Source organism: Peromyscus californicus, unplaced genomic scaffold, assembly GCF_007827085.1.
Source record: "Peromyscus californicus insignis strain IS unplaced genomic scaffold, ASM782708v3 Scaffold_9__1_contigs__length_137607984, whole genome shotgun sequence".
NCBI classification, from domain to species: Eukaryota; Metazoa; Chordata; class Mammalia; order Rodentia; family Cricetidae; genus Peromyscus; species Peromyscus californicus.
In genome coordinates, this window is record NW_026294617.1 from 122,044,154 (window position 1) to 122,057,734 (window position 13,581).

The following is a 13,581-nucleotide window of genomic DNA, read 5'->3' on the forward strand; positions in this document are numbered from 1 at the left end:
AATATGACCACCCCACAGCTCCCTAGTTTGTTCATTGAGCAGGAGGCTGTCTTTAACTCCTTTCGCCAAACCTCTGGGTGATGAGCTCCTTGGCACATTCCTGCTCAGGATAGCCTGATTATAGTGGAAATGTGGCTTCTGGTAGGGTGTGACTGAACTATGAGAGAGGGAAAATGAGGCTCAGTCCCCCAAAACAGTGTAGCTCGTGTGCTGACTAGAGGACCTCAAAGGGGAACATAACTTTAGATTTTTTTTTAAAGTCCCATTTTATTTTTCAAAGGTGTTTTTTCTTCTGTCTTTGTGAAGCCACTTCTTTACATGGGCTTTAGTGGAGGTCATGGAGCAGCACCAACAGGTCTCAATCATGGTGGGGGTGTTCTGTCCTTCCAGGCTTCACAGGATTGATTCCTGACGACCTTGCTATGAATACTACAGCTCACACAGTAATGCAGCTTCACATAGAGTTTGGGAAGCACATAAACGTCGAAGACATTTGCTTTGGATATGTTCCTGACAGCAGTGGCCTGCTTCTACAATGTTCCGAATGACCAACTTCTTAATGGCCTTGTTCTGGGCATGTGCTGGGTGCAGTTCATGCAGTAAATTGGCTGCACATGGCTGCGGCCGTTTTTGGCACGACCATTGTTTCCTCTTTTTTTGGTCATCTTGGAGCCAAGCAAAAAACAAAACAAAACAAAACAAAACAAACAAACAAACAAACAAACACCACTTGCCTAGCTAGAAGTCAGAGGACATGATGTGTACTTCAGATTTTGAGGACTAATCATAATGAACAGGTAGAAAGGATGAATGGGGAAGAGAGTACTCTAGTAATAGGGACACAGAGTGCGGCATTTTGGGAGATGTTAGGGAAGCCCCTGACAGATGAGCCTGGAAAAATTGAGCAGATAGTACATCATCAGAGTCTTGTAAGCCTCACTGGGTTTGGTTTTCACTTTGAGTTCTGAGGGAAAGTATTAAAACTTTCTCTTTCTGTGTGTGTGTGTGTGTGTGTGTGTGTGTGTGTGTGTGTGTGTGTGTGTGTGCGCGCGCACGCGCGTGTATATACACACACATTGCACATGTACCAGTATGAATGTGAATGTGAAAGCCAGAGAAAATCTTGATTGTTTCCTAGGTGCTCATTCCCTCCCTCCCTCCTTCTTCCTTCCTTCCTTCCTTCCTTCCTTCCTTCCTTCCTTCCTTCCTTCCTTCCTTCCTTCCTTCCTTCCTTCCTTCTTCTTTCCTCCCTACTTTGGGCAGGGTTTCTCTCGCCAGCCTGGAACACAACAATTAGTCTAGTCTGGCTGGCAGTGAGCCTGGGGACCCGTCTCCCCGTCTCCCCATCTCCCCGTCTCCAGCACCTGCGCACAGCGCTGCACCTGGCTTTTTCTATTTATACAGGTTCTGGGCTCAATCTCAGGTCCTTGTGCTTGGAAAGCAAACACTTACCGAGCGATGGCTACAGCCCTGTGTAGTAAAGATTTTTAAAGAGAAATGAGGGCAGGATGAAGTGTTGTACTGGAAATCTTATTCTACCAATAATATGGAGAATTCCTGGGGCTGGGAACACTGGACTGTTGGGGTCTCTTAGGTGCAATGATGGCGGCCAGAACTGAGATAGGAGCAGTGAGGAGTGAGGAGTGAGAAGAAAGTTGTCTAGGACTTCTGTCTTTGCACAGAGCCTGGTTTATTTCGGATGCTTCGTTGAATGACAGCACAGAAGCCAGATAAACCAGCATCCAGGCCAGTCTCTAGCCAATGTGTTTCTTGCTGCTTTGGTGGTCAGTGGTGTGAGCACAGAGGACAGACTGAGAAATTTCAGCTGTAGGTCAGTGCCATGAAACAAACGTTGAAGGCGTTTTCTTCCATGGCTGCTTGCAGCTGTTTGCGTCTCTTGACACGTCAGGGGACATTTACTTGGTGGCTGAAAAAGAAGAGAAGCGTTATGGCAGAGAGAACTTGGAAGGAAGGAGGAGTGATGGTAGTACAGATTTTCTTCCTAGTTGGCCCCCGACTGAAAAGGAATCTAAGGAGTTATTTTCTAGGGCGTCTCTATGAGACCTGGACGAGAGGTGAAGGCCAGCTGACAGCTGTTCATAGGAGAAGGTGTGGGTGGGAGCCAAGTGGGAAGGGAAGGTCACGGTAGCTGCTGTGGGTGCCTGTATCCGGTAGTGTTTCATGGGCCTGTTGATGATTATCCCATTTTAGAAATACCTGGAGGCAGAAGAAAGAGATTTATGGGGAAATGCTGAATTCCTGTATGTGTGTGTGTGTGTGTGTGTGTGTGTGTGTGTGTGTGTGTGTGTGTGTGCGCGTGCGTGCATGAGCAGGAGGTGTTGGATAAAAACTCATAAAAATTTGTGCCCTTGCACTTTGGACGCTTGTAAATAACACTCATAACACCCACATTTTAGTTACAGGGTGAAGACCTGGTTGTTAGAGTAATCTTGTGTCAAGAGAACAAAAGAGATATTTGTGCTCATTCTCTGGGTCTACATGACATCATGTCCCCATACCTATGTGGCCTGCAATGGCCCCAAATGCCTCAGAGCACCATGGAAGATCTGTTTTATAAAAACCAGGAAATTTAAGTTTTCTTTTTTAGTAAATTTGATAGATTGTGTGGTCTTGTAGTAATTTAGGAAGATCTGTAACTTTGTAAAAGACACTACTCAATCGGAGATTGAGACATGAGAAAAACCTGATGTTGAAATATTTGACCATAAATTTCTACTCACGTTGCAGAAGGCCATTTACCATCTTCTGTAGTCAATAAACGTATTTCTGTTGGCAAATGTACCATATAAGAAGCTCCCAAAGCCAGAGATAGACGTGTCTTTTAGAAAGCTAACTTTATTGTACTTTGAGTGCCCCTGCATTTGTGACTACTTTAGAAGAAATATTCTTTGGTGAAAAGATTGGAATCTACATATTTTGCTGCAAGGAAAAAGTTCCTCTGTTCTCTGTGGAAGTTGGTACATGCAAGTTGTGTTCTGCTACCTTAAGGATGACATTGTTTCCTAACAAATGGGGACACCTTGTTTTATTTGATTTTTTTCAATAGACCTTCAGCACCACGCCCACCCCACTTGGACCCTCAGTAATCTTCAGGATTTGCAGTTGCCTGTGTCTTGGGTGTTCTAGAAGGCACTCTGGGCCTGGGAAGAGCTGGCATTTACCTGGCAGGAGGTGCTGGAAGATTTGAACCACCCAGGAGCAGTCCTTTAAGTGACACAATTGGTGTGTTTCAGATCCAAAGGGACAAGTGGCCACCTGTGGTGTCTTTTAGCATACCAAAGCACGTGCTGGCCTCCAGGCTCTCTCAGCATGCAAGCACCTGCTACAGATCCTAGGCTGGCATCCTAGGTCTTCCTGACTCTTTTCACCCCATCCCTACCCTAAACTTCTCTGGCTCATGGACTTCCCTTCCCCCATTCCAGCTTCTCATTCCTATAAAACCCTGCCATTTTGGCCATGCTCTCTCTTGGTCCTCTTTGCTCCCTCTTTCTTTGCCCCCCCTCTTCTTGGCTCTTGTCCCCTCTCTGGCCCCTCTCTCTTGGTCTCCCTTGTCCACACTCTCTTTCCTTCGCCCCTCACTCTGCCGCTCTCTCTCTCCTCTCATGACCTGGTTCAGTCTCCTGGACATGTTCAGTCCACTGCTTTCTCTCCCTGCTCTGGACCCTTCCAGGTGCCTCTAGCTGTACTCTCCCTCATATCTACAATAAAGACCTTCTCTTTAACCATACTTTTGGAGTGGTATACATTTTATACATCTGGTGAATAAATTTCACTTTATACATCTTGTGCTGAAACTCCCCACTTTTTCCAGTACGTAAGTGTTCCAGTTCCCTGTATGGTTTACATTTGCAGTTTAGCTGTGGGACTGAATTCCATAGTCACCTACAGTGGCAATAGGCTTTTGTTAGCTGCCTTCCATTCCTGTGTCACTTTCTTATATATTTTCCAGGAGTCTCTGGACCTCAAAAATAAGTTAGTATTCTTAAATTCTTGTCTTAGAATTTACTTCCTGGGAAGCCAAACTGATATTGGTCCATTTGTTCAAGATGGGGATCACCTGCTATTTCAAGTTTGGCTAAAAGCTGGAGAGTGTGAAAGCACAATGTTCAAACTATTGAGAAGATAATTCTTAGGTAAACAGATGGCACACGTCAAATTCAAATCATTATGGAGACAATTAGTAAAGGACAAAGCTGACCCAATGTATACAGCTGGTGGGTAAAGAAACACTGGTTAATCATCTCCAAGGTCACAGACAGCATCATTGCTGTGGTTTGGCTCTGAATGTGCCCCAGAGGTGCACGGGAGGCTTAGTTTCTGCTCCAGGTGCTATTGGGAAGGGATGGCTCGAGTGGGAGGTTGCACTGGGTACTTTTCTCAGTACTTTGGCCAAACACTTGATGGGAAGCACCTTAAGGGAAGGATGGTTTTATCTGGCTCACGGTTTGAGGGGATATGGTCCATCCTGGTGGGCAGCGCATGGTGGTAGGAATATGAGGCAGCTGATCACATGTGTCTACCATCAGGAAGCAGGGAGAGATGAACTCTGATCTGCACCTCGGTTCTTTGTTGTTGTTGTTGTTCAGTCTGGGATGGCAGCCCATAGGTTGACGGTACTGCCCAAAATGAGGGTAAGACGTATCTACTTGGTTACACCTTTGTGAAAACAGCCCCTCCCCCACAGAGATGCTTTTCTTGGTTCACTCCAGATTCAGAGAAGCTGACTAGATTAACCATCAGAGAGATCTTTGTCACTGGGAGGGTGCCCTAAAGTGGGGTAGTGGGACCCCCCTTTCCTCTTCTTCCCTCTGCTTCCTAGCCATAGCAGAAGATGAGATGTGCTCCCTCTGCAGTCCCCAATGCAAAGGACCATCCAATCATAGATAGAAACCTACAGAACTTTACTCTTTTAAAAGCTGATCATCTCAGGTTGTTTGTTACAGTAATGGAAAACGGACAAACACAAACAGTTTTTATTATATTATCACTTACAGGAACAAAAGCCATCACATAAACTCAAATTTTATAGACTCAGAAAAGATGTGGGCCTCTGATAATCAGTCATAAGTCAAATAATGTTAAACACTGAAGAGAACTTTAGGAAGAAGAGGAAAAGAAAAAACACCACAGACTTTAGATCGGTGATCTCTGAAAACTGTTCGCTCTGGGTTTCATCCTCAGAGATCTGAGTGGGCCTCTTTAAGACTCTAGTATCTTTCTCCCTCTCATCAAATTGCGATCAATGGTGTTAAGGGATGGAAAAGAGCATTCCTTCCTTCCTCTTGTGTTGAGTTAATGAGCGTGAAGGGCTGTCTCGTTATTAACTAATAAGGCCTATCTGCTGCTGCCATGTCTTGTTAAGCGCACAATTTGAAAAGTCAGGGCTGGTAAGTGAGGAGCACCCCCCCCCACACCCACTCTCTAACACAGCTATTCAGAGCGAGATGATACTGCATATCATCAGGAATTAAGACAGGCGGTTTAAGAGATGGTCTCAAAGCACAAGTTCAAATAACCTCTTCCTCCCTGCTCTCTTTGGAAGACCAGCAAGCCCCAAAAGCAGGCCGTGGAAGGGAGCATTGTCTCCTTGTAAATGGAATGACCTGATTTTTATCTCTAGTTGGATTCCAGGAGGAAGCATGATGTCATTCCAGCCCCTGGCCAGAAACCTTCTTGCTTAATGAGCACTTTGGGCTTGCTGGCAGCTGAGGGAGCCTTTGTTTACTGTGCTCAGAAGCCGGAGTCAAAGATTCCCTTGGCTCTTAGGAACAAAGGCACAGGCTTGCTAAAGGACCCATGTCTGTAAGTATAATGTAAGATAATGACAGACAGACAGACAGACAGTACAGTCAGCTTCCCAAAGGTTTCATAGCTAGGAGAGAGGAGCAGAGACACCGTGCCCAGACATTAATATGGTGTTTAAGCTATCCTCCTCTGACCCCAAATGAGGGTTGAGTTTCCTGTGGCAGGTGCATGCCACTCTAACAGCCCACAGCTCTCACAGACTCCTGCCCACCCCTCCAGCCTTCCTCAGCTGTTGGAGCAGTTGCCGGTGGGTCTGGAAGGGCTCCACCTACCAGCAGCTGTTGAGCTGCATCCTGGGGGGAGAAACAGATGTCTAGAATTCTGGTTACTAACACGGAGGTCAATACCAGGAACATAGCACCGGGGGCTGATGTCAAGCCAGGGTGCAGAGTAAGTCAGATTTCAGGCAGAAGATGGAGTGTTGAAGAAAACAAAGTGGCTTCCAGTCTCCTTTAGAAAGGGTGTAATCTCCCCGATGACTTTTCTTTTTAAAAAAATCATCTTTGTGTCTGGCATCCAGTGAGCTGCATATGGTTAAAGAGTACAGTGTGAGAAGTTCTGATACATACATTTGTGAAGAATTCCTCCCCGGAATGACGTGTGATACATGCTCATGAGTCATAACAAATGTGCCACTCTAGTGGGGGCGATGGCTGACGGCGGAGCCATGCATGTGCATATGGATATCTTCGGACCTTCTTGATTTTTATGGGAACCTGAAACTGTCCTAAATATAAAGCCTGTTTTTTTTTTTTCCCCTTAAGGACTAATAAAGACGTATTAATTCAGTCAGGATTATTGCCCCCGAAGCTTCCTTTTGATGCTTTGTAATCCCTAGTGTAAGCGCATGGCCAGTGCTAAACACAAACCTCTCCCCATCCCAGGTGATGCTGTGAATGCAGAGCACTGCTCATCCTAAAGAGAAGAAGTGACATTTTTCTTGAGCCAAACATGAATTCCATGGCCTGGAAACAGATTCAAGTTGCCACAAAAGATGTGTTCCACTGTGGAAGCAGTCACATGACATTTTATTAGTTACAAAATACAGAAAGTCATTAATCAAGGAATTTACCAAATATGTTGCTGGTGATCACAGGCAGGCAGATTGCAGTGAAACAGGGAATATGCTGTTGTAAGTTTTAGATGCTGTCTGAGAATGTGGATTGGTGGGAGTTAGTGCCTGCTAAGAATACATTTTATTTGTTTGTAAATATTTATTTATTTGTCTATTTTTTATGTGCATGAATATTTTTCTGCATGCACATTTGTATACATGTATTTATGTGTACCACCTACATGCCTGGTGCACATGGAGGCCAGAATGGGGCACTGAATAACCCCAGAACTAGAATTACAGGTGGTTATGAACCACACTTGGGTGATGGAAACTGAACTGGGTTCCTCCGTGAGAGCAGTAAGTGCTCTTAATCACTGAGCCATCTCTCTAGCCCCACAGGAATGCATTTCAGGTCTTATACCTGATAGCTGAAGGATGTTAGGTTGGACATGGGAAGGTAGTTAATGCCAATGAAGGGGACTAGAATCACCTAGGGTAACTTGGTTTTGGATCTGCAAGTAACCATTTTTAAATTTCATTTTTTAAAAATCTTGTGCATTTGCATTTGTGTGGGAACATATGTGCCATGGTGCATGTGTGGAGGTCAGAAAACAACTTGTAGGGGTTGGTTCTCTTTTCACCACGTGGATGTCAAGGATTGAACTCAGGTCTTCAGGCTTGAGGGCAGGCGCCTTTACCCACTGAGCCATCTTGCCAGCCCTGTGGAAGTAGTTCTTGAGGATCATGAAGTCTCTCTCTCTTTCTCTCTCTCTCTCTCTCTTTTTTTTTTTTTTTTTTTTTTTGTTTTGTTTTTTCGAGACAGGGTTTCTCTGTGTAGCTTTTGGAGCCTGTCCTGGAACTCACTTTGTAGATCAGGCTGGCCTCGAACTCACAGAGATCTGCCTGCCTCTGCCTCCTTACCAGAATGATGTGTGATACATGCTCATGAGCCATAACATGCTGGAATTAAAGGTGTGCACCACCACTGCCTGGCCGATCATGAAGTCTTAATCCATCATTCAGACTTGGAGAATCTTCAGCACAGGCATAGCCTTTCCCCAGGAAGTTTAGTTTATAATTCCTCATGTCTAAGTCTTATATATGTACAGGCAGAGTCCAAATGCTTTACCCCATGATACCACAGAGGCTCATTTCAAGGATCTGATGGAGACAGAGCTGACCAATCAGAAGAGGAGTTCTCAGGAGTGAGAAATTGATGTTCAAACCATCAAGGGAAGAAGTCCCTGGGTCATGTGAGCATCATCAGCCACCTTGATCATGTCTGCTGTGGAATGTTACTTTAACTGTGTAAAGGTGTGTTGCTTTTGTTTATGCTGCATTTGATTAATTATGTAAAGATGTGTTGCTGTTTCACCTTGTCTGCCTTGTACCTGATTGATCTAGTAAAAAGCTGAACAGACAATAGCTATGCAGGAGAGGGATAGGTGGGGCTGGCGGGCAGACAGAATAAGTAGGAGGAGAAATCTAGGCTTGAGAGAGAAAAATAGAATAAGGAAGAAGCAATGAGGGAGAAAGAAAGGGAGATGCCCAGGGCCAGGCAGGCAGGCAGCCTCCAGACAAACAGACATGGAGGAGGACATACCGAACAAAAGAAAGGTAAAAAGGCTTGAGGCAAAAACATAGAAGAGAAACAGATTAAAATAGGATATAAGAGCTTGTGGGAAAAGCATTAACTAAGGCTGAGCACTCATAACTAATAATAAGTCATGGTTTGGGAGCTGGTTGGTGGCCAGGAGAAAGTCTGCTACACAGGTCTAATTGTTTCTCTATTCCTACCCTCTAACAGAAGCAGTAATGCATGCTATATAGTAGGAGTATTACACTTAAAATTATCAAGAACACAGTATGACCTAAGAAAGTAAAGGCAAAAGATGGGGAAAGTGGGCTCCCTAACCAACCAAGAAATTCTGTGTGTGATAACACGCTTCTTGGCCAGACTGACTATATGTTTTTCCTAGTGTCCACCGTCTTTGTACTCTATGAAATATATCATTTGGTGTTTGGAGTATTGGAAATCATTTATTGTTTTCATTTTACATTTTCTTTTGGCCAGTTTGCTCCATAGCTATCACCTCATATGGAGGGACTGGCTCTCTAATTTTAAGAAAGATTAGTTTTTAATAGCTAAGCTATTTTAACTCTTACTTGTGACCGTTAATTTCATTTGGCCTATAAGTATTGGTATCAAATCAGATTTCAGTTTAAAGAAACTAAGTCACATTATGGAAGAAATTGGAAAGTCGCATTATGGAAGAAATCCAGTATTAATACAGCATCATTTTAACTTCTTTCCCAACAAAACTGTCTTCTCCCCATATACTGAATGTTATTCATGGCTGAGATGGTCACAAAATGTCAGACTTATGAGAAACCAAGAGTCCACAGATGGAGCATGGGGGTGGCTACATCTATGCCACCATGCTGGTGTGGAGGTCAGAGGACAGCCTTGAGTGTGTTGATCCTCACCTTCCACCTTGTTTGAGGCAGGGTCCCTCTGTTGTTTATCACACTACACAGGGCCAGGCCAGCCAGCTCTCAAGCTTTTGGGGACTCTCCTGCCTCCACTTCCTGTCTGACCACAAGAGCACCGGGGCTGGAGACACACATTTCTGCTCCTGACTTTACATGGGCTCTAGGGGTTCAAGCTCGGGCCCTGACACTTACCCAGCAAATGAACAAATGAACTATAGGTTGAGATGTCTCTCCAGGCCCTAGATTCCAGAGATGTGTGTGTGTGTGTACAAAAGCAAAATTTTAATTTTCATAATCAGAAAGGAAACAGGACTTTAAAAGTCACAGTTATTTAGTAATATTCCCTACTTTTTTCTTATTGGCAAAATAGAGTGTTTAGTATTTTTTAAATTCAAGATACCTGTACTTTGGGACGCCTTGAAGACTCACTCAGTCAGCAAACATGGACTTTGAGTTGCAGTCTCTTAGCTTGGATTCCATCTCTTAGGAGTAACACTGTTTTTGCATGGCCTGTTTTAGAGCATGAAGCCTCTTCAAATTAAGATAGGCCTTAAAATTATTTTTAACAAATGCAGGCTGTGTTAAAATCTAATCTATATCTGTACTACCAGAGCGGTCTCTTTTGGCCCTTGCACATGGCCAAACCCAACATTTTAAATTACACTGTTAGCTAATTTATTTAGTATAAGGGGGCATGCTGTGGGACATATGTGGGGTCAGAATACAGCCTGCAGGAGGTGGTTCTCTTCTTCCACCATGTGGGTCCCAGGGACCCGACTCGGGTTGTCAGGCTTGCTGGCCAGCCTCTATACCCACTAAGCCATCTCACCAGCCCCACTTCATCAATTTTGATTTTAAAACGACCAAATAACAAAATAAAGCAAAACAACAACAGTAACAAAACCCACCAGGACTGTTATTGTCACTGGAGACAGTTTTTATACAGTTTGGATTAAAGGAGCCAACCCCCAACATTTGGGTATCCCTAACAAGAGTCAGAGTCGGTGAAGTCAAAGCTGCTGCAGAGCAGGCAGAGAGGTTTGGAGACACCACAAAGCTTTGCAGTGCCTTTTAGGCCTTGTGCGAGTATGCACATCTTAACAATTATATTATCAGCAGTAATAAAATAATCCAACCGGTTAGATAGAGTTGTTATCCTTGACTTTTTCTCAAGAGGAAGATGTGTTATTTTTGGCTCCAGCAGTTTGCATCAGAAATGAAATTCCCCCTTTTCCCATGAGGAGAATTTAGGGGCTGAAAAGATGGTTCAGAGTTAAGAGTGCAAATTGTCCTTGCGGAGGTGCTGAATTCCATTCCTAGCACCTACATAGGACAGTCTGTAACTCCAGTTCCAGGGGACCCAACACCTTCTTCTGACCTCCATGGATTCTGTACTTAAATTCACACACACACACACACACACACACACACACACACACACTAAAACTAAATATTAAATCTTTTTAAAAGGAAGATTTAAATAAATAGAGTTCTGATAATCTGTAGTTTGGAATTTTCCTTTATCCAAATTCTATTGAATAAGAAAACTTTATTTATTTATTTATTTATTTATTTATTTATTTATTTATTTATTTATTTTTTGGTTTTTCGAGACAGGGTTTCTTTGTGTAGTTTTGTGCCTTTCCTGGAACTCGCTTTGTAGACCAGGCTGGCCTCGAACTCACAGAGATCCGCCTGGCTCTGCCTCCCGAGTGCTGGGATTAAAGGCGTGCGCCACCACCGCCCAGCCCTTGTTGTTTGTTTTTTAATGAGGGTCACAAGAAATTTGAATCTTCTGAAGCATGAAGACTGGGATTAAATAGCGTAGGAGGCGGAAGGAGTCGCAGGAAAACAGGCTGAGGAGAGGACACACTGTCAGCACCCTTGTTTTAGACTCACTGAAGCCAAGATCAGCATTAGTTCTTATCAATTTGAAAAATACACCAAAGCAAATCACAAATATTTTAGATAAATCTTAAAAGATCAGGATACAAAAGGATTTAAGAAATATAAAAGAGTGAGAGAGTTTAAATGTCAGAGGGATTTTGAGTTCAGTGACACGGGTCACTCAGCGCTGATGTAGGTGACAAGGAGGACCTCCCACCTTTTCCGAAGTCTGCATGGATATGTTTTCTGAAGAAGGTGGCACAGGTTTGAGATAAGAAACACAAATCCAAGAGTTTATCTTCTGAAGCCGTATAGCAAAGGAGGTGGTTAGAAGTGCCCCACAGGGTCCCTTTGGTGTGGTGTCTGTTGAAGTTGATGAAATCACCTGGTTTTCTCTCATTCACTTTGTTCTTCAGCTCTCGGGCGCTCACTGTCGGGAAGCTCTGTAGCCAATTTTGTTTTCCATTACTGAAAAATCCTTTGTATTAGTGAAAACAGTCTCCTTTTAGCAAGAGATGTCTCATACAGCCCTTTCTCTAGAATTTTTATAGAATCTAGCAATTATTTCAAAAGAAGTGTGATGCTTTACAGAAAGGACAGATCATAAATTTAGAAGAACTAATGGTCAAGCTTTGGTTAATTTTGACAATTGATTTCTAAATGCCATTTGTTCCCCCAGTTAATCCAGATGACTAGAGGCACCAGGCATGGTGAAATGTTAAGGTGTAGACTTAAATATTAGTCCACTAAAGTGAGTTTTACAATTACTGTGTAATTCAGTAATCTTCTGACCCCCCTCTTCCAAGCGTTTCCCGAGTCTGCGGTGTGGAGGTTGTATTGTAGATGTAGCCATTGTTCTCTGTATTTTGACCAGTTGTCGGTTTCTGTGATGCTCTCTATCTGATGAGGGGTGACAGCTATACTTTTTGCCTATACAGACGGGTACTTAGAATGAAGTTGGGAATTCCACTTGTTAGGATGTAGGTGCTCCCCAGCCTGCCGTCAGTGACTCAGTGCCAGCAACCACGTCATCATCAACCACCAAATGCGACATGCCCTTTAAAAAGTCCCTGCCATCACAGCCTCCGTCTCTCTCTGTCTCATCTCTGGCTCGCTCTCCCTCTTGTGCCCTCTCCCAGGCAGCCTTTTGCTGCTTCCCTCAATAAATCTGTTGCACGAGATCTGTTGCACGGTGTGATCTTTGTGGCATTCCTTGGACCTGATCGGCCAAGGTCCTCCTCTGCAGAAACCCTAACAATGCTGGTTTAGGAAAGTGGCAGTAGTAGGCTCACAACCTTGGGTGACTTCACAACCATGGCTATTAGGCCATGTTTATAACAACAGGCATAAATCCCCTCCTGTTGAGCATGCACCAAGTCATTTTAGACAGCTGTTGATTGCCCCCAAGATTCAAGTGCCACTACTGCACCTTTGGGAATATCTTGCCACATGGTGATTATTGTGGTTCATAATCTTTACAGCTGGGGAGGACTGTTGATTGCTTTTCTCTCTTGGCAGCCTGCATAGCACTTTCTATGAGAGCCAGTCTTCAGGGAGGAGGCTCCCAGGCTCCCAGGTCAGTTCCAGCTTGATTCTTCCAAGTCCTGTGTCCCAAGTGTGTCTTCAGCACTAAGTCTTTACCTTCAAGGTCTGGGAGGAGAGCAAGGGCATTGACAATGGTCATTTATAAGTCCACCCCTGTCATCTTGACACCGAAGTACATTTCCTCAAGCTGTAGCATTCAGCCCTGGCTCTGAAAGGCTGAGGTCCCACTCATAATGCATTCTGCTGTCTCCAAGAGGTCCCATAGTCCTAACAATTCCAACATTATTCAAAGGTCCAAGTTAAAAAAAAAATCTCTTCTGAGTCTAAAGGCAAACATTTATTCACAAGCCCCTTAGAATTAAGACCAAGATGCATACTTTGAATGACACAGAGCAAATATTCTCACTCAGAAGGGAACAATAAAGGAACAGAAATGAGGGATGGGGGGGGGGGGGGGGCGTGTCAAGGAAAGACTGAAGCCAGGCAGGGAAAACATGAAATCCTAGAACTTGGTGTCTGACATCCAGGGCATGTAGTAAGACGGGTGCTCCAAAGACTTAGACAATTGCCTCAATGGCCTTGCTGGTTGCAGTCCTCCTGGTCTCTTCCTTGGGCTGGCAGATACTCCATGCTTCTGACATCACCAGTTTTCTGGGGTCTCTATTACATCTTTGGTTTCACAGAGCTATACACTTGACCCTCTCCAAGAGCTGTTTGTAGGAAACCTCATTCTGATCCATGTTGCCTGACCTCCAAGACTTTCTGCCAACATC

The 13,581-nt window shown here is 44.1% G+C and overlaps 1 pseudogene; it reads right to left on the bottom strand.

Annotated features, from left to right (window-relative positions):
- Positions 1 to 314: 314 nt before the first annotated feature.
- The window catches only part of LOC128106433 (40S ribosomal protein S26-like), a 46,248-nt pseudogene continuing 32,981 nt past the window's right edge, over positions 315 to 13,581 (bottom strand).